The sequence below is a fragment of the Arvicanthis niloticus genome, chromosome 2 (assembly GCF_011762505.2).
Source record: "Arvicanthis niloticus isolate mArvNil1 chromosome 2, mArvNil1.pat.X, whole genome shotgun sequence".
Taxonomy (NCBI): Eukaryota; Metazoa; Chordata; class Mammalia; order Rodentia; family Muridae; genus Arvicanthis; species Arvicanthis niloticus.
In genome coordinates, this window is record NC_047659.1 from 34,937,671 (window position 1) to 34,955,800 (window position 18,130).

An 18,130-nucleotide genomic window follows, 5' to 3' on the forward strand; every position below is an offset into this window, starting at 1 on the left:
AGTAAATAGATTACTAGTATATACAAATGCACTAAATATTAAATAAGATCAAGCATTGAAAATTCAGAGAACTTCTGAAGTAATCTGTAGGTTGTATTGACTCGCCTGTTCTACTGTTGTCAAGCAGAGGATATAATTCGTTGGTGATACAAGGTATAACCGAAAGCAGGTGCTATGTGAAATGTGCCGCTTCTGTGTGCCCAGAAAGCAGGATGTTAGGGATGTTGACCATGCAGTCACAGCAGAAAGGGGCGCCTGCTGAGATATCCAGGTTCTCATGTCCCAGGACAGAGAATAGCAGGAGCACAGGATGAGGTACTAGAAAAAGTTTATTTAAAAAAAAAAAGAGAAAGACACTCCGAGAATGAAGTGAGCGAGTGAGCTGGGAAAAGGCATAGCTCAGAAAGGCGGAAATAGGCATAGCGAGACCCTCTTACATCAGCACGCAACGTCTGCTTCTTTCTCATCCATTTGTCTCTGCCCTTTCTTAAACATCCTCTGTCTGTTACCTGTAGTACGTACGGTGAAGAAGGATTTCCCGTCTGGTTTTGTTGACTGGGTTCTTCCATATATTAGTTCTGACATCTTACTCCATATCTCCATCCAGCCGCTGCAGGAAGCTGGTCAGTGAGAGTAGACAATTCAACCTGCCTTCCCATCCCTTAAAGTCCCCAGAGAAGATGGGAGAAGCCAAAACTTGAACCTACGTCAGTGGCTCTCTTGACTTTAATAGAATCACCCCCAAACAGCATTTTTAATCAGCTAATAGTTTTCCTTTCTTTCCTTTCTTCTTCCTTCCTTCCTCCCTACCCCTCCCTTCCTCCTGCCCTCCTTCCTGTACAAACTTGCCTGCAGATTATTTTAAAACACAACTTTCTGACATGAAGGCGAACAATTCTTGGACATACTCCTGCCCCACCCCCTCCTCCCTACTCCCCTAGTCCTTTCAGGGCTGTTAGGCCAAGGGTCCTTTATCACTTCCTGGTGTTTTTAAGTCCTTAAATATATCTGATAAGAGTTTAAAATATCTGTTACTGTGGAGTAGTTAAACAGATTCTGTACGATCGCTAATAAATTTTCTTAGGGAAGTAAAAAAAAAAGCAACATTGTTTTGAAAAACATGTTTTAAAAATAATTTTATAGACTGCAGATTTTGTAAATGATCATGTGAATTGTTGAGAGGGGGTTCCCAACCTTGTTAATGTCCCCTTAGCATTAGGCTTTTGTTCCCCAGCCTTGAATATGTCATTTTCTCCCACAGACGGCATTTCTAGGGGTATAATTGCTGTCTCCATGTAAAAGACAACTCATGTGCATAAATTTCCACACACTGCAATGAGACTCTGCCTCCCCTCATTTTAATGCAGATGTGATCCAGAGGGTAGAGTTACCCTCACTTCCCTGAGTAGATGAAACAGATTACACATTAAATATTGTCTTTGGAGCCAGGTGCACAGAAACAACCAATTACCTAGACAGCTCATCACATCCTGATATGTTTACCATCTTGTTTTTTTGTTTTCTCTTTAAATATTTGGCGAAATTATTCCGAGGCATTCGTTTTCTCTGCAATGAACAGAATATGCTTATTAATAAAGGCCCTCTTTGTGTGAGTCAGTCACAGTTGACTCACGGAAGCCTGCAAAACCACATTTGAAAGTTTCTGAACTGAACACAAGTTGCCTGGAAGACAAAGCTTTATTACTACAAAGAGGAGACTGCTTCCGGTGCTTCCTGGGGGAAACAATTGGCGTTGAAATCACCAAGAGGAGAAGGGTATGAAGGAGTGAAGGAGGTCTCTGTTCCCTCTGCTCCTCCTTGAATTGATCATAAAGGGCAGTATTCATACAGATGTACCCAAGCTTGGTCACTGCTAATAACATCTGGAACTGTCTCCATGCATTTGTTTGGGAACTATATTATTGTCTGCCCACCATTTCCAGATGAGGTTTCATTATACAAAACCAGAACCCTCTCCGCTGGCCTGGAACTCACAGACATCCTCCTGAGTTTGCCTTCTGAGTGCTGAGATTAAAGGCTTGTGCCATCAACATGGCCAGCCATGTCAATTTTTTTTTTTATTAAGATTGTTGTTCCTTTGGGTTCCTTTTGTAAATCTGAAATGCACATGAACACAAGAGCTCCCCATGACTTGTTTCTGTTGATCCAAGAGACTTGTACCACAAGTGGAGGAGGGGCTGTGTTAACAGATATACAGTCATTAGCCTCCCGAATAATCTAAGAGCCAGGCTGGTAACCCACAGAAAAACACACTTCACTTTGACTTCAAGGCCACTTTGGTCTACAAAAGGAGTTCTAGAACAGCCACAGATACATAGAGTGACCCTGTCTTTAAAAAAAATAAAATAAAAAAGGCAGGCGTTCGTGTTGTACACCTTTAATCCCAGAACTGGGGAGACAGAAGCAGGTGGGTCTCTCTGAGTTCCAGGCCATTCTGATCTATCTAGCAAGTTCCAGGACAGCCCGCAGAGCTACATGGTAAGACCCTGTCTCAAATTTAAAAAAGAAAGAAAGAAAGAAGGAAGGAAAGGAGGAAAGAAAGAAAAGAAAAAAAGAAAAGGGGAGGGGAATGTGCAAGGGTCGGGCAATATGCAGTTGGTGGGATGGGAGCTATTAAGAAGGTAAGAGAGGGGACTTTGTGCTAGGACTGTCTATAGTGGGCTGCTGCTATGTAGACTAGGGAGGTGAGGTGTTCTTAGAAGCCCCGTGGAAAGGCTTAGTGTACATGGCTTGGAGGTCAAACACCTGCTGGTAGAGCTGTTAAGCAGAGCCTGTTTGCCCAACATTCCAAGCTCATAAATCTAAACTTCCTTTGGAAGGTAGGGGGCGTTTTAAGGAAAGGAGGGGAAACAATATACAACAGAGAGACACCAAAATTATGCTATGCTTGAAGCTGGGGAGGGAGGGAAAAAAAGAGCAAGCAGTGTCAGCGTGCCCGAGTGGTTGTGTGTGTGTGTGTGTGTGGGGGGGGGTTATATGTGCCTCTGTGCATGCATGTATATGTGGGAAATTTTCTTTGTGTGCGTGTGTATGTTGTATATGTGCCTCTGTGTGTGCATTCATGTGTGTGTACATATGTGTGTGCTGTATGTGCTCCTGTGTATACATGTATATGAGTGTACATTTCTTTGTGTGTGTATATGTATGTTGTATATATGCCTCTGTGTGTGCATGTATGTGTGTGCAATTTTCTTTGTATGTATGTAGTTGTGTATGTGCCTCTGTGTGTGTATGTGTCTGCAAATCTCTGTATATGTGTGTATGTGTGTGCATGTTGTATGGATGTATGTTGTATATGGGTCTCTGTGTGTGCATGTTTGTGTGCACATTTCTTTGTGTGTGTATGTTGTATATGTGCCTCTGTGTGTGCATGTATGTGTGTGCATGTATGTATGCATGTGTGTGTGTGTGTGTGTGTTGGGACTGAACTCACTCAGAGCCTTGGGTTTTACTAGGCAAGTGCCCTATCTATGAACTATATCCCCAGCTTCTGTATTTCTTTTTCATAAATCATCTCTGAGACACCTTTAAGAAGATAAACCTTTTAGATGTGAGCCAGAGAACCTGAAATAACAACGAATACTGCATTTCTCTCCTGTGTTATGTACAGTGTGAAAAGTGGTCCAAGGTCTGTGGAGGGCAACCTTAAATGTTCTTGCAAAATTATGAATGCACACACTCTTAACCTTGTATCTTTATTCTGCAGATACTTAATGCCTGTTAAATATATTTAATTGTAAAATGGTGTGTGTGCAAAGTTCTTGTCACAGCACTACATAGAAATAAAAAAAAAAAGATGGAAGTGACTCAAATGTTCAGTAGTATGTCAGGAAATTATGATGCATCCCTACAGTGGACACTGGAGCATTTGAAAACTGTAATAAGGAAGTTTGTCATGTATTATACAAGGTGAACTCTACAATATATTGGCAAATGAAACAAAGAGATCCCAGTAAGGGCAAGGAAATATCGTGCCACAAAATTTCAGCTAAAAGAAAAAATAGCAAAAGGAAGTGTGCACATCTATGTTGGCTGTTATAACTGCACAGAGATCCACAGCCAGGGAGCAGGAACGTGGGGACATCAGAAAAGAGAGGAGAAGGAAGGCAACATGATTAACGCTTTAAAAAATACTTATTTAATTTTTTTTTATGTGTAAGAGTGTTTTCCCTGCATGTATGTAAGTGCATCACATGTGTGCCTAGTGCCAGCAGAGGTCAGAAGAGGGCAACATCTTTCCTAGAACTGAAGTTTGTGTCTGAATGAGTGTCTGCGCACAACGTAGATTCAGGTGCCTGCAGAGGCTGAAGACTTGGATTTCCTGCAACTGCAGTTACAGGGAGTTGTGAGCTCCCATGTGGATGCTGGGAACTCAACCTAAGTCCTCTCTGCAAGAGCAGCAAGTGCTCTTATCCACTCAGCCATCTGTACAATGGAGTAGATAGTTCTGGGAACCTCAGGGGGAAGATGGGGATATGAAATGAGATCGTGCATCTGCCCTCCAGCAGCACGGGACAGTGCACGGGACAGTTTCAGAAAAATATATCTGCTTATAATTATTCTTCTGGCCTGAGTGTAGCGACAATTTTGGAGTTTTGGTTTCTTTGAAAAAACGCAGAAATATTATGGGAATGTGTTTTCATTTTAATCCCAGGTGTGGGATATGGCGCTGCTTCAGACTGTCCACAGCAGCTGCCTCTGATCTGCCTCGTGCTCCAGCCAGCTGCAGATACTCACTGCGATGGTGTGACATTTGGAATTCTGAGGACTCTTCAGAGGATATATAAATGCTAGGGCCCCGAGAGGAGAGTGTGTTGTTGGTGGGCTATTGGTTGTTTGTGTGTCGTTGGTTGCTATTGGGCACAGTTTGTTAAGTAGTCATTCGAAAAGAAGAAACAAGAAGAAATTAGATATTCTGACAATGAAGATCAAACTTGCCCCAAGGAACGAGATGTGCCTAATCTGCAGAAAATAGTTTAACAATAACAACACCCCCTTTCAGATCCATTTATTCTGGGATCTCTTTCCTTTCTTCTCTATCCTTTTTTTTTCTCTTTTATCTAGTGTTAGGGGGGTTGAAAGGGTGGGAAAAGAGGGGAGAAGGGTGAAAGAAAAAAGAAACCACAAAGTAGCAACGTGCAGCTATAGCTGACTGAGGTGCTGAGCTCTTGACCACCAGAGGAGGTTTAAGGTCATTCTTGGCTACACAGTGAGTTTGAGGCTCCACGAGATCTTATCTCAATGACCACCAACAAGATGATTCCCTTATTTAGTAATTGTGTGGCCTTAGGTCACAGAAGAAAATTATTCTGATTATCATCACCATTCCTTCATACATAGCAGAGTGCTTGGAGAAAAGAGGTTGAAAATTATGGGAAATACAAACAGAGGATGCAGAAGAGATTATAAAAACAATACTTAGCTCCCAAGAAGTTGCGGGAGGAGGGGCGTGTATCATAAAACCCTGTGTGTGCCTGGCTCTTCTGTATAAAATTAACAAAGGAGAAGCCTCTCTGGGCCCTCCTACCTTATACTTCTCTTCTGAGGTTCTGGTATGCAAAACAGGGTTGCTACTTGGTCTGTCTGTGGCAGGTGTGCCAGCCAATGGATGATTAGCAACAAACACATGAGAAATGGCTGTGTTTATAGTTTCTACATTAATGGGGTAGGGAGCTAGACATCCCAAGTTGACCTGGAAAAAAAAACTAACGATGGGTCTCAGCTATAGATATTTTTGTAGTATGTCTGGGTTTTAAGAAAGCAGGGATGGGGGAGATTAGGAAGTGAACTTGGTCTCAGCACAGACAGCAAGCTGGGTTGCTTTCCCCTGCATCTGCAACGAAGGAAGACACAGAAATATAGAAAATGTGGCTTAAAGACTCAACTACTGACCTATGAAACCAAGAAAGCAGTTAGACACAACCATGCATGAGTGATCCCCAGCCCTCCAAGAGTCTGAGGGTGGATGCTAAATTATCCTGGGGACCCAGAAATTCTATGCAAGTCTGGAGGAGCACAAGAATGCATATTTTCCCAAGGAAATCCACAACCTTCCCTCAGATTCTCAGAGAGAGCTGCCCTCCTCCACAAAAGACTATAAACCCCTGCTGACCCAGTGACCTTGGTCTATGAGTAATGTCACACTGGGAACCTATGGCTGATAACAGTAATAAAACTTTCCTAAAGACCTTAAGAAAAGGATGAATGAAACACCACTCTGCTCATGTACCCAGGCTAGCCTCCAACTTTTTATGCCGTTCAGGATGACCTTTTATTCCTGATCCCCCTACCTACACCTCCTAAATGGGGATTATAGGCATCACCAGCACCTGTGGTTTTATGTAGTACAAAGATAAACTTCTTGCATGTGAGATGAGTGCTCTACCAACTGAGCTACGTCCCTAGCCCCTAATTGCTTCCTAAGCAGACTGTCTTGTACTTTTTCTGTTTTGTCAGATTCCTGTTTATTGTTTACTGAATATTCTTCCTTAAATGTGTTCACTCTTCCAACTTAAATGCCTACGTTAGCTTCAGCCTAAGCAGGGATATCTGGGAAACTGGGAATATATTGTGCTCCTGGCAGTTTCTCTCTCTCTCTCTCTCTCTCTCTCTCTCTCTCTCTCTCTCTCTCTCCCTCCCTCCCCCCCCCTCTCTTTCTCCCCCCCTCCCACAATGTACAGAAGGAAAGTGTACTGCAGAGCACAGAGGTGTGCTGTGGTGCTTCCCATCTGATGTCCAGTGTGCAGAGGAGGAACCCAGGTCATGAGACAATGAATTCACTTATTAAAGAAACTGAACCAATTGAGGAAAGTTAAGCCAGGTTGTGGGTAAGGCTGAGTGCGTCCCGGGCTTTGCTTGCCTGTCTTATCGCTATGCAGACAATTGAAAACAATTTGAGATCTCTCTCTCTCTCTCTCTCTCTCTCTCTCTCTCTCTCTCTCTCTCTCTCTCTCAGTCTCATTTCCTTGCTACCACATATATAGGGAATCAACATCAACGAGACTAAAAACTTGATCGTTTTAATTACTCTGGTAATGATCCCAAAGATTGAGGAGGGGGGTGGGAAGCCAGTGAGTTTCTTTCTACTCAAATTCCATCTCATTTTTTATTTTCTCTTAATGTTTTTTTTTTTTTTTTTTTGAATCCCAAGTTCCAAAACCTGTCCCCTATTATGCAGTGCAAACGAGAACAGATGGGGAAAAGTTATGTTGGAAAGGGCTTTGGAGGGCCACAGAGAAGAGAAATATGACTACTCAATGTGTCACACACCAACTTGCAGCTGCCACCAGCCCTTCCCCACACGAGCCGCGTATGGAACCAGCCCATGGAGCTCAGAAGGAGCAGGCGTACTGCAGGAAGGGCGTGCAATTAAAGAACGTTCACTGTGCCTGTGCTGTCTTGAAAATATGAATAAAAAGCGGTGCAGCAGCTCCGCCAACAAAAGAGAGCTGAATACTGAGGCTAGCCTGCAAAATGCTTAGCTGCACCCCAAGCTATCCCAAACGTGAACCGGTGATTGGTGCTACGCAGCTTTTCTATAGCAAAGGAATGCCTCTGTGCATCTCTGTGTTGCCATTCAGGGCTCTCCGAGGCTAGGACTTGTTCTCAAAAGGTCATACTGGCACACATACATGATGTGTCCTTCCAATAAGTATTTTTCTGTAGTCACAGAATGCTTATATGTTCCCCAAATATTTTAAGCCCTGCCAGTCACAAGCTGAGAGGTCCCAGGCAGATCAGCCAACTTCTCTAAGCTGAGGTTTCCCCCCACCCCCACCCCATAGAAAGCAATGGTTCCGTGCCTTCTTACAGGTTATAGATATCTTGGACATTGTATGCAAATAACTGGCATGTATGTTGCTCAATTTTGTGGCAAATGTTATTACTGTGATGATCAGATAGCATTGAAATGTTCTCTTTTCTTAATCCAATGTAAGTTGCTAAGAATATAGTCTTAGCCATATGTGTATATATACATATATGTATATGCATATATGTATATATGCATATATATATATATATATATATATATATGGCTAAGAATCTAAGAATTTATGCTAGGAGTAATTACAAGGTTAACATATTTAAGGGACTAGAGTGTCTCTCTATGGTGAAGCACTTACTTAGCATGCATCACCTCGGCCTCAATCCACAGCAATCCCTCTAGAGAAAGAAAAATGGTTCATGTGGTTTAAATTATTTGATTTGAATAGTGAATGATTAAGGCCGTAGAGATGGCATCTAACCTTGCAAACAGTTGGGCAATTGACTCCAGCAGGAACCTCCCCCCCAATTGAGCCTCTCAGTGTAGAGTGAGTGTGCAAATATTTGGTGCCACTTTGATAGAGAGATGAATTCTTTTTTTTTTTTTTACAGGAGCTTTTAAAATGCAGTTAGCTACCCAAGCCTGCTTCAGAGGATATTTTCAGCATATCTAGAGTAGAGCTGGGATCCACAGTTAAAATAAAAATGACTTGGCTGCAAGATGGCTCAGCCAGTAAAGGTGCCTGCTGCCAAGCCTGCAAACCTGAGTTCAATCACTGGGACCTACTGCGTGGAAGGAAAGAACTGTCTTCTGCAGTTTGTTCTCTGACTTCTACACATGTGCACACATGCCCCTAATAAATAAGCGAATGTAATTTGAAAAGAGGGAAATGACTGATGAAGGCTGCCTAAATGGCTCGACAGATCAAGACACTTGCTTTACAGGCCTGGTGATCAGCGTTTAGCGCCCACCCACCCCCAGAGCCATGCAGTTATGGAAGGAGAGAACCAACTCCAAGTTCATAACCTGCCCTTTGACCTCTACACCCATTCCATAACACACTCCCACCCCCATTAATAATAAATAAAATTAAAAATTATTACTTAAAAATAAAAGGACCAAAGATTCTTTCTTGTGGAGGGCAGGGATCACCATGGTCTTGCTATAGCCCAGGTTAGTCCCAAACTGGTGACTCTCATTCTCCCACTTGAGGAACACTGGGATTACAGGCATACACAGTGACATCCGGCTTGATGTGGAAGTGGAAGGGGTCAATGAACATTCTAACAATTCCAGTTCTTCCTACCTCCCTTCTTTTACCACAAATAACCAGGCCTGAGACTATAGTGACAAAGAGGCTGGAGTCTGACAGGTGGCTCTTCTGTTCCCCAAAACCTCTGTGCTTAGTTAGGATGCTTTATTAGCAGCCTCCTAGATCACAGGAGACATTAGCTTCATCACAGTTTGTCTGAAGAAGATGGTCAAGCATCTGGCATGCTCAGCATGGTTATTAATAATGTCCCTTTCTCCTCCCCCCAGAGTGTGCAAGCGTGGATGGTAAGTTACATCCCTATTCTAGGTCTAGAGGACACTTGCTGGGCATGTACAAGACGTGAACAAGGGTTGGCAGAACGTATAAGATGTGCTGTTCTGTACAGGGAAGATAAGTCTAAATACCACTGGCAACAACCAGAAGTTGCTCTGGGCTAAAGTGACATAGGAATGACCGGAGGCAATTATACTCTTTCAATGCATTTCATAAATTGAAATCAAGAATCCAGGGCACGGAAACCCTGGGAAATAAAGACTGACTAATGTCCTTTCTCTCACTAACAACAGTGTCAGCAGCAAATAACATGGTCCTGGCACCTACATGATCGTTTTTTTTCCTTATGCCTGCTACTGCCTGTCATCTTAGGCAAGCTATTCAGAATCTTTGTATTACTCAATGGTGAGTAAGATTACTTGATAGCTCCCAGCTGTAATCTCCGAAATCCAGAGACTGAGGCAGAAATATCCAGGGATCCAGGTAAGCTTGAGTTATAGTCCATCCCATAATGAAACCTTGTCCCCCCAAAAAGTTAGAGCTGCTTTTTTAGTCATAGGGAGTTGAACTATGGATACGAAGAACTTAGCAGTGTGGCTGGGTGTTCAATAATGGCACCCTTGATTTTTCTATCCAAGGTTGCCACTGTTTTGCCAAGGGAAAGTGAGTTTGGGACAGAAGAGCTCATGAGGAAACAAAGGAAAGGGAAAGGGTTCTCTCTCCCTCTCGACCTCCCTCCCTCCCTCCCTTTCCCTCCTTCCCTCCCTCTCCTTCCCTCCCTCCCTCCCTCCCTCCCTCCCCATCTCTTCTTCCCTCTCTCCCTCCCCATCTCTTCTTCCCTCCCTCCCTCCCTTTCCCTCCTTCCCTCCCTCCCTCCCTCTCCTTCCCTCCCTCCCTCCCTCCCTCCCTCCCCATCTCTTCTTCCCTCCCTCCCCCTTTCATTCTCTCCTTCCCTCCCTCCCTCTGTGCTCACCTCCTCTCTCACTCTTTCTCTTCTTCCCTCCCTCCCTCCCTGCCTCATCCCCCCCCTCCCTATCCTACCCCCCTGCTTTCTCTCTAGATTCTAGGTCTAAAGCCCCTTCTCCCATCTGACTCCTGTACTTAGAAAATTCAAAATCATAAACTGTTTGGTAAATGGAAAACAGAAGACCCAAATAGGCGAGGAATGATTAAGACTGATCAGGAAAGGCAGGGTCACAGTCTGAAGTGATAAAACTGAAAGAGGAAGGGAAGACTGGGAGAGCAGGGAAGTGGGGAGTGGGAGAAGGGGAGGAGGGGGGCGGGGATTAAATAAGACTCCAAGCTGTGGTCTCTAGTAGGGACCTGACTAGTTTGAGGCCCAGTGGCTTCCCTAAAGGTCTTGCCAGTGTTCTGAGGTGGGGGAAGGAGAGTCTCAAGGAAAGAACAGTGTTGCTCATGTAACTGCTGCCTCTCAGCATCCAGACTGCTGTTTGGGTGGGCGGGATGAAGAAATACTATTCTGTTAAAGTGAAGAGCTTTGAAGTGGAGACAAACACAATCTGGTAGTATTACAGAGGCAGTATTCACCCTGATGACTCACTCTCTGGCTCCCACACAGCAGAGATGAGAGGTAACATTAGTGACCTTGAAGATGCTAGCCAAGTATACAGAAGCCCCGAGGCTCAATTTTTCAGGTGTGTGTGTGTGTGTGTGTGTGTGTGTGTGTGTGTGTGTGTTGTATGGTATATGTATAGTGTAAGGGGGCATGATGTGTGTATAATGTGCATATATGCTGTGTGTGTGGTGTGTGTGTATGATGTGTGTGCTTATGGTGTGTGTGTATGGTGTGTATATAGTGTGTTGTATATGTTTGTATGATGTATGTGTATGATGTCTGTGCTTATGGTGTGTGTATATGGTATGTATATAGTGTGTGGTATATGTTTGTATGGTGTTTGTGTATGGTGTATGTGTATGGTGTATGGGGTATGTGTGTATGGTGTATGTGTGTATGGTATGTATGTGTATAGTATGTGTGTGTGGTATGTATGATGTGGGTGTGTATGGTGTGGGTGTGTGGGTATGTGGGTGGGTGTAGAGAGTGAGAGAGACTTGGAGAGTAGGGGAAGACATGTAAGAGTAAAAATCTACAGTGAGCAATTCTTAATAGCGAGTACAATATCCTATTAATATGGAAACAGCTAACTCAACTGAGTGACAGGAACAAGGAATTTACCATTATGAGAAGGTCTCTGCTCAAAGCACGGAGAAGGCAGTTGGGTGTGGGAACATTGCAAATAACCCTTTGAAGCTAAGAGGTAAGTATGGAAGCAGTCCCTTTACCTGAGTACACAATATCTCCGTTCATCTGTACATCGTGAGTACACTTTGCTGGGAGTAAGTATACCCTTGTTCCAAGCCACATATAGAGACAAGATTCCAACAGATGCAGTCACCAGACCTTTGACAACATGCAATAGAAAGCAGACAGTAATAAAAGGGCACGCGGGGACCTGCAGATGTGCAGCAGCTGTACAATGGCCACCAGTCATGGCCTGAAACCAGCTGGGCCCTGTGCGCGACTGAAACGTTTTAGACATGGAATCCAGCCAGTTTTAGGTTGATATATATATATAGCTAATTCTTAGAGTTGTGCACCCAAACCTCAAAGAAAAAAAATAAAAACCAAACTGGGCAGTCATTCAAAGATGATTGGGAAAAGAAGACGTGAGCTGTGGATGAGTAGTGTATGGAGAAGGGGCTGGAGCAGAGTAAGGGTAGACTGAGACCCCCAGGCCCACCCTGTCTGTTCCTCAGGTAAGCAGTCAAAGCTTTTATAATTGTGTTTTAGGTTGTATGTGTCTCTCAGTGTTTTCACCATACTGAAAGTACCCACTTTTTTTTATAGACACATACTATACTTACAGCAAGTAAGGTGTGGTCTTAGAATATATGGCTCTTAATTAAAACCAGCACACAAACAAGGGGTCTCTATTTTTTAAATTTATTTATTTTTATTTTTATTTTATTTTATTTTATTTTTGCCTTGCTCAAGACGATGTCAGAAAGAAAGAGGCTCCGTTACAAGAAATTCTGTGTTTTCCAGTTGTGGGGAACTGGAAGGTAGGAGATTATCACACTCTGGTGCTTGCCCTTGGTTTGTTCCCACAGCTATGCAGCTTTGTTCTCCCCTCAGTAACCTGCTGTGGGTGCAGCTCCCAGGCACCCAGCATAGCTGTGACCATGAGTTCACATTAAATGAGTCTTAAACCCAGCCCCAAGTCCACAAATACTAAGATTGGCTTGGCCTGTGCCAGAAAGCTACCTCTAAAAGAGCTAATTGGGGTCATGGATCCCATGTGTTAACCCCTGTCACAAGTATGTTTGTTTATGTGTGTGGGTAGGGTGGGGGGCAGTTTAAGAAGTTCTGTCTGCCAAGATAATTTTGGCTACAAGTAACAAGGTATAAATACCACCCCCCCCTTACATGCACACACCCACGCACTCACTTACATATACATGCACAATCACACACAAAGACGAATACGTGTGCACACACATGCACTAACATGAACACACACACACACACACAGAGAGAGAGAGAGAGAGAGAGAGAGAGAGAGAGAGAGAGAGAGAGAGAGAGAGAGCCCTGCCTAAAATTTGATGAGTCTGAAATTCAGGCAATTTAACTAAACGCATATTGACCACACTGGCCGCGTTCCATGCCAAGAATCCTGTGGCATGCTGGGAATATTTGTGTGAATGAGATAATACTCACTGCCTTGAGGAGGCTTATATTCTGTATTGGTGGATTCAGTGACTTGGCAACATTAATATAACTCCCTGTCACTAGATAGGTGGCCTGACACTGTAAAGAACACTTGATGCTTTTCCCATCTTGAGTGGCTCACACTGGCTCTAACTCTAGCTCCAGGGCATCTGTTACATCATTTAGCTATAACTACAAAACTGATGAAGATGGTTCTAGTAATTTATCAAAGGTCGCACAATCACTAAACAAAGGAAACCTTTTTTTTTTTTTTAAGCATTTAAATGTTTTTAAAAGTGTGTATGACTGTGTGCCTGAACGAGTTTGTGTGCACCATGTAGATTCAGGTGCCTGCAGAGGCCAGAAGAAGGTGCTGGATTCCCTAGGACTAGACATACAAGGAGCTGAGAGCCACCTAATGTGTGTGTGTGTGTGTGTGTGTGTGTGTGTGTGTGTGTGTGTTTTGGGAACTGAACTAGGGTCCTCTGTAAGAGCAGAATGTGCTTTCCCCTTTTTTTTTTTTTTTTTTTTTTTTTTTTTTTTTTTTTTTTTTTTTTTTTGGATATTTTCTTTATTTACATTTCAAATGTTATCCCCTTTCCCAGTTACCCACCTCCCTGGCAAAACCCCTATCCCATCCCCCCTACCCCTGCTTCTATGAGGGTGTTCCCCCACCAACCCACTCCTACCTCCCTGCCCTAGCATCCCCCTACACTGGGGCATCGAGACTTCACAAGACCAAGGGCCTCCCCTTCCTTTGAAGCCTGACAAGGCCTTCCTCTACTACATTTGCAGTTGGAGCCATGGGTTCCTCTGTGTGTATTCTTTGGTTGGTGGTTTAGTTTCTGGGAGCTCTGGGGGGTCTGGCTGGTTGATATTGTTGTTCTTCCTATGGGGCTGCAAACCAGTTCAGCTCCTTCAGTCCTTTCTTTAATTCCTCCATTGGGGACCCCGTGCTCAGTCCAATGGTTGGCTATGAGCATCTACCTCTGTATTTCTCAGACTCTGGCAGAGCCTCTCAAGAGACAACTATACCAGGCTCTGGTCAGCAAGCACTTCTTGGCATCCACAATAGTGTTTGGGTTTGGTGGGTGTATATGGGATAGATCTCCATGTGGGGCAGTCTTTGGATGGTCTTTCCTTCAGTCTCTGCTCCATATTTTGTCTCCTTATTTGCTCCCATGAGTATTTTGTTCCCCCTTCTGAGAAGAACCAAAGCACCCACACTATGGTCTTCCTTCTTCTTAGCTTCATGTGGTCTGTGAATTGTATCTTGGGTATTCGGAGCTTTTGGGCTAATATCCACTTAGCAGTGAGTGTATACTATGTGTGTTCTTTTGTGATTGGGTTACCTCACTCAGGATGATATTTTCTAGTTTTATCCATTTGCCTGTGAATTTCATGAATTTGTTGTTTTTAATAGCTGAGTAGCATTCCATTGTGTAAATGTACCACATTTTTTTGTATCCATTCCTCTGTTGAGGGACATCTGGGTTCTTTCCAGCTTCTGGCTATTATAAATAAGGCTTCTATGGACATAGTGGACCATGTGTCCTTGCTATATGTGGAGTATCTTCTGGGTATATGCTCAGGAGTTGTATAGCTGGGTCCTCAGGTAATCTATGTCCAATTTTCTGAGGAACTGGCAGACTGATTTCCAGAGTGGTTGTACCAGCTTGCAATCCCTCCAACAATGGAGGAGTGTTCCTCTTTCTCCATATCCTTGCCAGCATCTGCTGTCACCTGAGTTTTTGGTCTTAGCCATTCTGACTGGTGTGAGGTGGAATCTCAGGATTGTTTTGATTTGCATTTCCCTGATGACTAAGGATATTGAACATTTCTTTAGGTGCTTCTTAGACATTCGATATTCCCCAGTTGAGAATTCTTTGTTTAGCTCTGTACCCCATTTTTCAATAGGGTTATTTGATTCTCTGGAGTCTTAACTTCTTGAGTTCTTTGTATATATTGGGGATCAGCCCTCTATCAGATGTAGGATTGGTAAAGATCTTTTCCCAATCTGTTGGTTGCTGGTTTTTTCCTATTGACAGTGTCCTTTGCCTTACAGAAGCTTTGCAATTTGATGAGGTCCCATTTGTCTATCCCTCTTACCACAGCCATCCATCCACAGCAGCCCTTGGCAGTGGGAAGTGGGAGGTAGGGTGGAGTTTAAGACCTGGTTCTATGCAGCACAGGCTGACTTCAAACTTACTAAATACCTAAATAGCTGGGGATAACCTTGATCTTCCTTCCTCCACCTCTTAAGTGCTGGGATTATAGCCCCGCACTACCACACTGACTAAAATAAAGCAATCTTGCAACTAGACTCATCATATAGCTCAGACTGGCCTTGAACTTACAATATTCCCACTCCATCTTCTCAAGTGCTGAGATTACAGCTTTGAGCTGCTGCATCTGGCATTTGAATGTGGGCTTTTAATTACTTTCAAGTACTGCTTGTAGCCCTAGGGCTTAGAAAGAGGCCCAGATTTCCTAAAGCGTGTGGGCCTTAAAAAAATAGAATAAAACAAATGAAAGGCCTGTGATCCAGGAAGATGTGAGGATGACTTGCTTTGTCAGTCAGACATATCTCCAAATATTGCAATTGATGACATTGTTTAAAAAAAAATCTACAGCAACAAGACCATCTAACCTTTTCCTTTCCTGTGTATGCATGTGTGGTGTGCATGCACTTGTATATGTGTGTTTGCATGTGTATAGGTACATATGTACATGCTGGTACATATGCATGTGTGTGCACATGTATGGCCCTGAGTTGATATTAGGAGTCTTCCTTAGTCACTCTCCATTTTATTCACTGAGGCAGGCTCTCTCAGTTGAACCCAGAGCTGACAAATACAGATTAATCAGTCAGTTTGTCCCAAGGATTGCCTGTCTCCCCCTTCTGAGTACTGGAATGTCAGAATTACAGATGGGCCTTCATGCCCACCCAGCATTGGCACATGGATTTGAATTTCAGCCCTCATGATTGTATAACCAGCTCTGAGCTATCTCTGTAGCTTTCCAACTGCCTTATCTGAAGTCTGGTTAGAAGCAGTCCCGAGATCATTCCTAGGAGACCAGACAGACTGATGGTGGTTCACATGGAGCTAAGGGGATTGTAAGTCTTATGTCTTGCCTTCTATTTCAAAGGGATGTGGAGATCATGCAATGGTGATCAGCAGTGGGTGGCTTCCTAAGTTTCAGAGATAGCTTGATGTGACTGGAAGCATACAAAAGCTGGATGGTAGAAACTCTTGGTACCAATCCCTATAATGTAATAGACAGACGTTCCTCCGGCAGTTTGGAATATCATTTTGACAGGGCTTGGAGAAAATTGTCTTCATTTGCCTTCAGACAGGAAATGTGCTGTTCAGTCTTGGGCTGCAGCTGTGATGTAGGTGATTACTTCAGAGTGGAAACTGGGAGCTTCTGGCAAGAGAAGGCATAAATACAAACAGATTTTAGACAAGCATTAATAATACGGGAGAAAGAGGAGAAATCATAAGTTCCATGAAATAAAATGAGAGTAATAGCCTACACTGAGAAAACAGTAATAAATCTTTACCTAAAAAGACATGGACTTATCAACAAAGTTGATATGTAAAAAGGACTTCAATTGTGTTTGGAGTGTTTTGTTTCCTGTTCTAAACAGTGGATATACAAGTGTGGTATTTGGTTTCTCCAGTTCATTGCCGGGTTTTTTTGTTTGTTTGTTTCAGGAGGCAGGAGCTCAAACTTGTGGTCCTTCTGCCTCAGCCTCCTGAGGGCTGGGGTTACATATATACATCCGGTTTTCTATGCCTTGCCCCCTGCCTGAAAGATTTCATCTAAAAAAATTCAGAACCAAGATTCCTACCATTTTGCCTTTCAAGAATCTGTTATTTGTAAACTTGATTCATTGGTGTGAGTCGGGGTGTAGAAAAAGGATCTGAGTTCTGGAAGGATCTACCTTCTTCCTGCGAAGGAAAAAGGACAGGATTTCAGGTCCCTGGGTACATGTCATCTTTGCAGACCTGGGATGTCTTTCTTCCCTGTTCCGATACTTGTTTGCCAGTTACCTCTTTCCATTTGGGAGCTCAGTTGCATCCTACAATTTGCGATCGCCTGGGTGGCACTGTGGCGTGGGTGTAGGAGGCATTCAGTATCCACTAGTATATGTCATTGTTCCCAAGTCAACTTTGCTTTTCAAAAACACAATATGTTATTAAACAAAATCTCTCCTCTGTTCTGAATAACAGACTGCAGGTTTTTTTTTTTAAATGTATATTTAAGAAAATAGTATACATACTCAGGCCACTCAAAGGCTAATCACTCGCTAGGTTTCTGGGAGTTGATAGGGTGGCTCTCCACCCCATACCATTTCTGCAGGCACATAATGGCAACATTTTGCTCAAAAAAAAAAAAAAATGCTAACTTCTCTTCTGTTGTACTTTTGCTGTTATTCAAAAACAGCCAAATGGATGTTATTGAAATCCGGTCCCAAAAAAGGTTGAAATAGCTCCCCAGCTGGGCCTGAGACCCTGTGTGCCAAATTTCAGCCTAAAGAGAATTCTTATATTTGAGTCACTGTGAGCAGCTGAAAAATGCAAGGTTTGGGGTGGAAATGCTAACAGACTCGTAACTATCACTTTGCAAACTGTGTGATTATAACACAATGCAAGCCTCCTCTGGAGCAAAGCTCTGGCAAAAGCAACAGAAACAAGACGTCTGGGCCCTGAAGTTCTGCCTTTACAAACTTCTGCAGGGCTAGCAGCAGGCTGGGGAGACCTGGGCTGTGACACTGCAGTCGTTGCAGTGTGTGTGGAAGTTCAGCTATGCTTGTGGAAGTTCAGGGGAGGACTCCAGTGGCAAATTCCTATGAAGTAATAGCAAAATGGGCAGCTCATTCCTTTACAGGGCTCCTTGGAACAAGGGCTTATGGTCACCCTTGCTTCTTCTGGAAGTGTTGTTGCCAACAGAGTGCTTGATTCCAACCAGACACGAATTGTTTGCCACCTCTAGTCCCGTTGGCTTAGTCACACTTGCTCCCATTCCAGCTTGGCAGGGATGCCTGCAGTGCTTGGCCACT

General features: G+C 43.5%; 1 long non-coding RNA gene across 1 annotated transcript in view; it reads left to right on the forward strand.

Annotated features, from left to right (window-relative positions):
- The window catches only part of LOC117704408 (uncharacterized), a 20,367-nt gene extending 11,466 nt beyond the window's left edge, over window positions 1–8,901 (forward strand). The window contains exon 3 of the long non-coding RNA XR_013108608.1: window positions 8,398–8,901. This is a non-coding gene — a long non-coding RNA (uncharacterized LOC117704408). The remainder of the gene's footprint in view (window positions 1–8,397) is intronic.
- The last annotated feature ends 9,229 nt before the right edge of the window (window positions 8,902–18,130 follow it).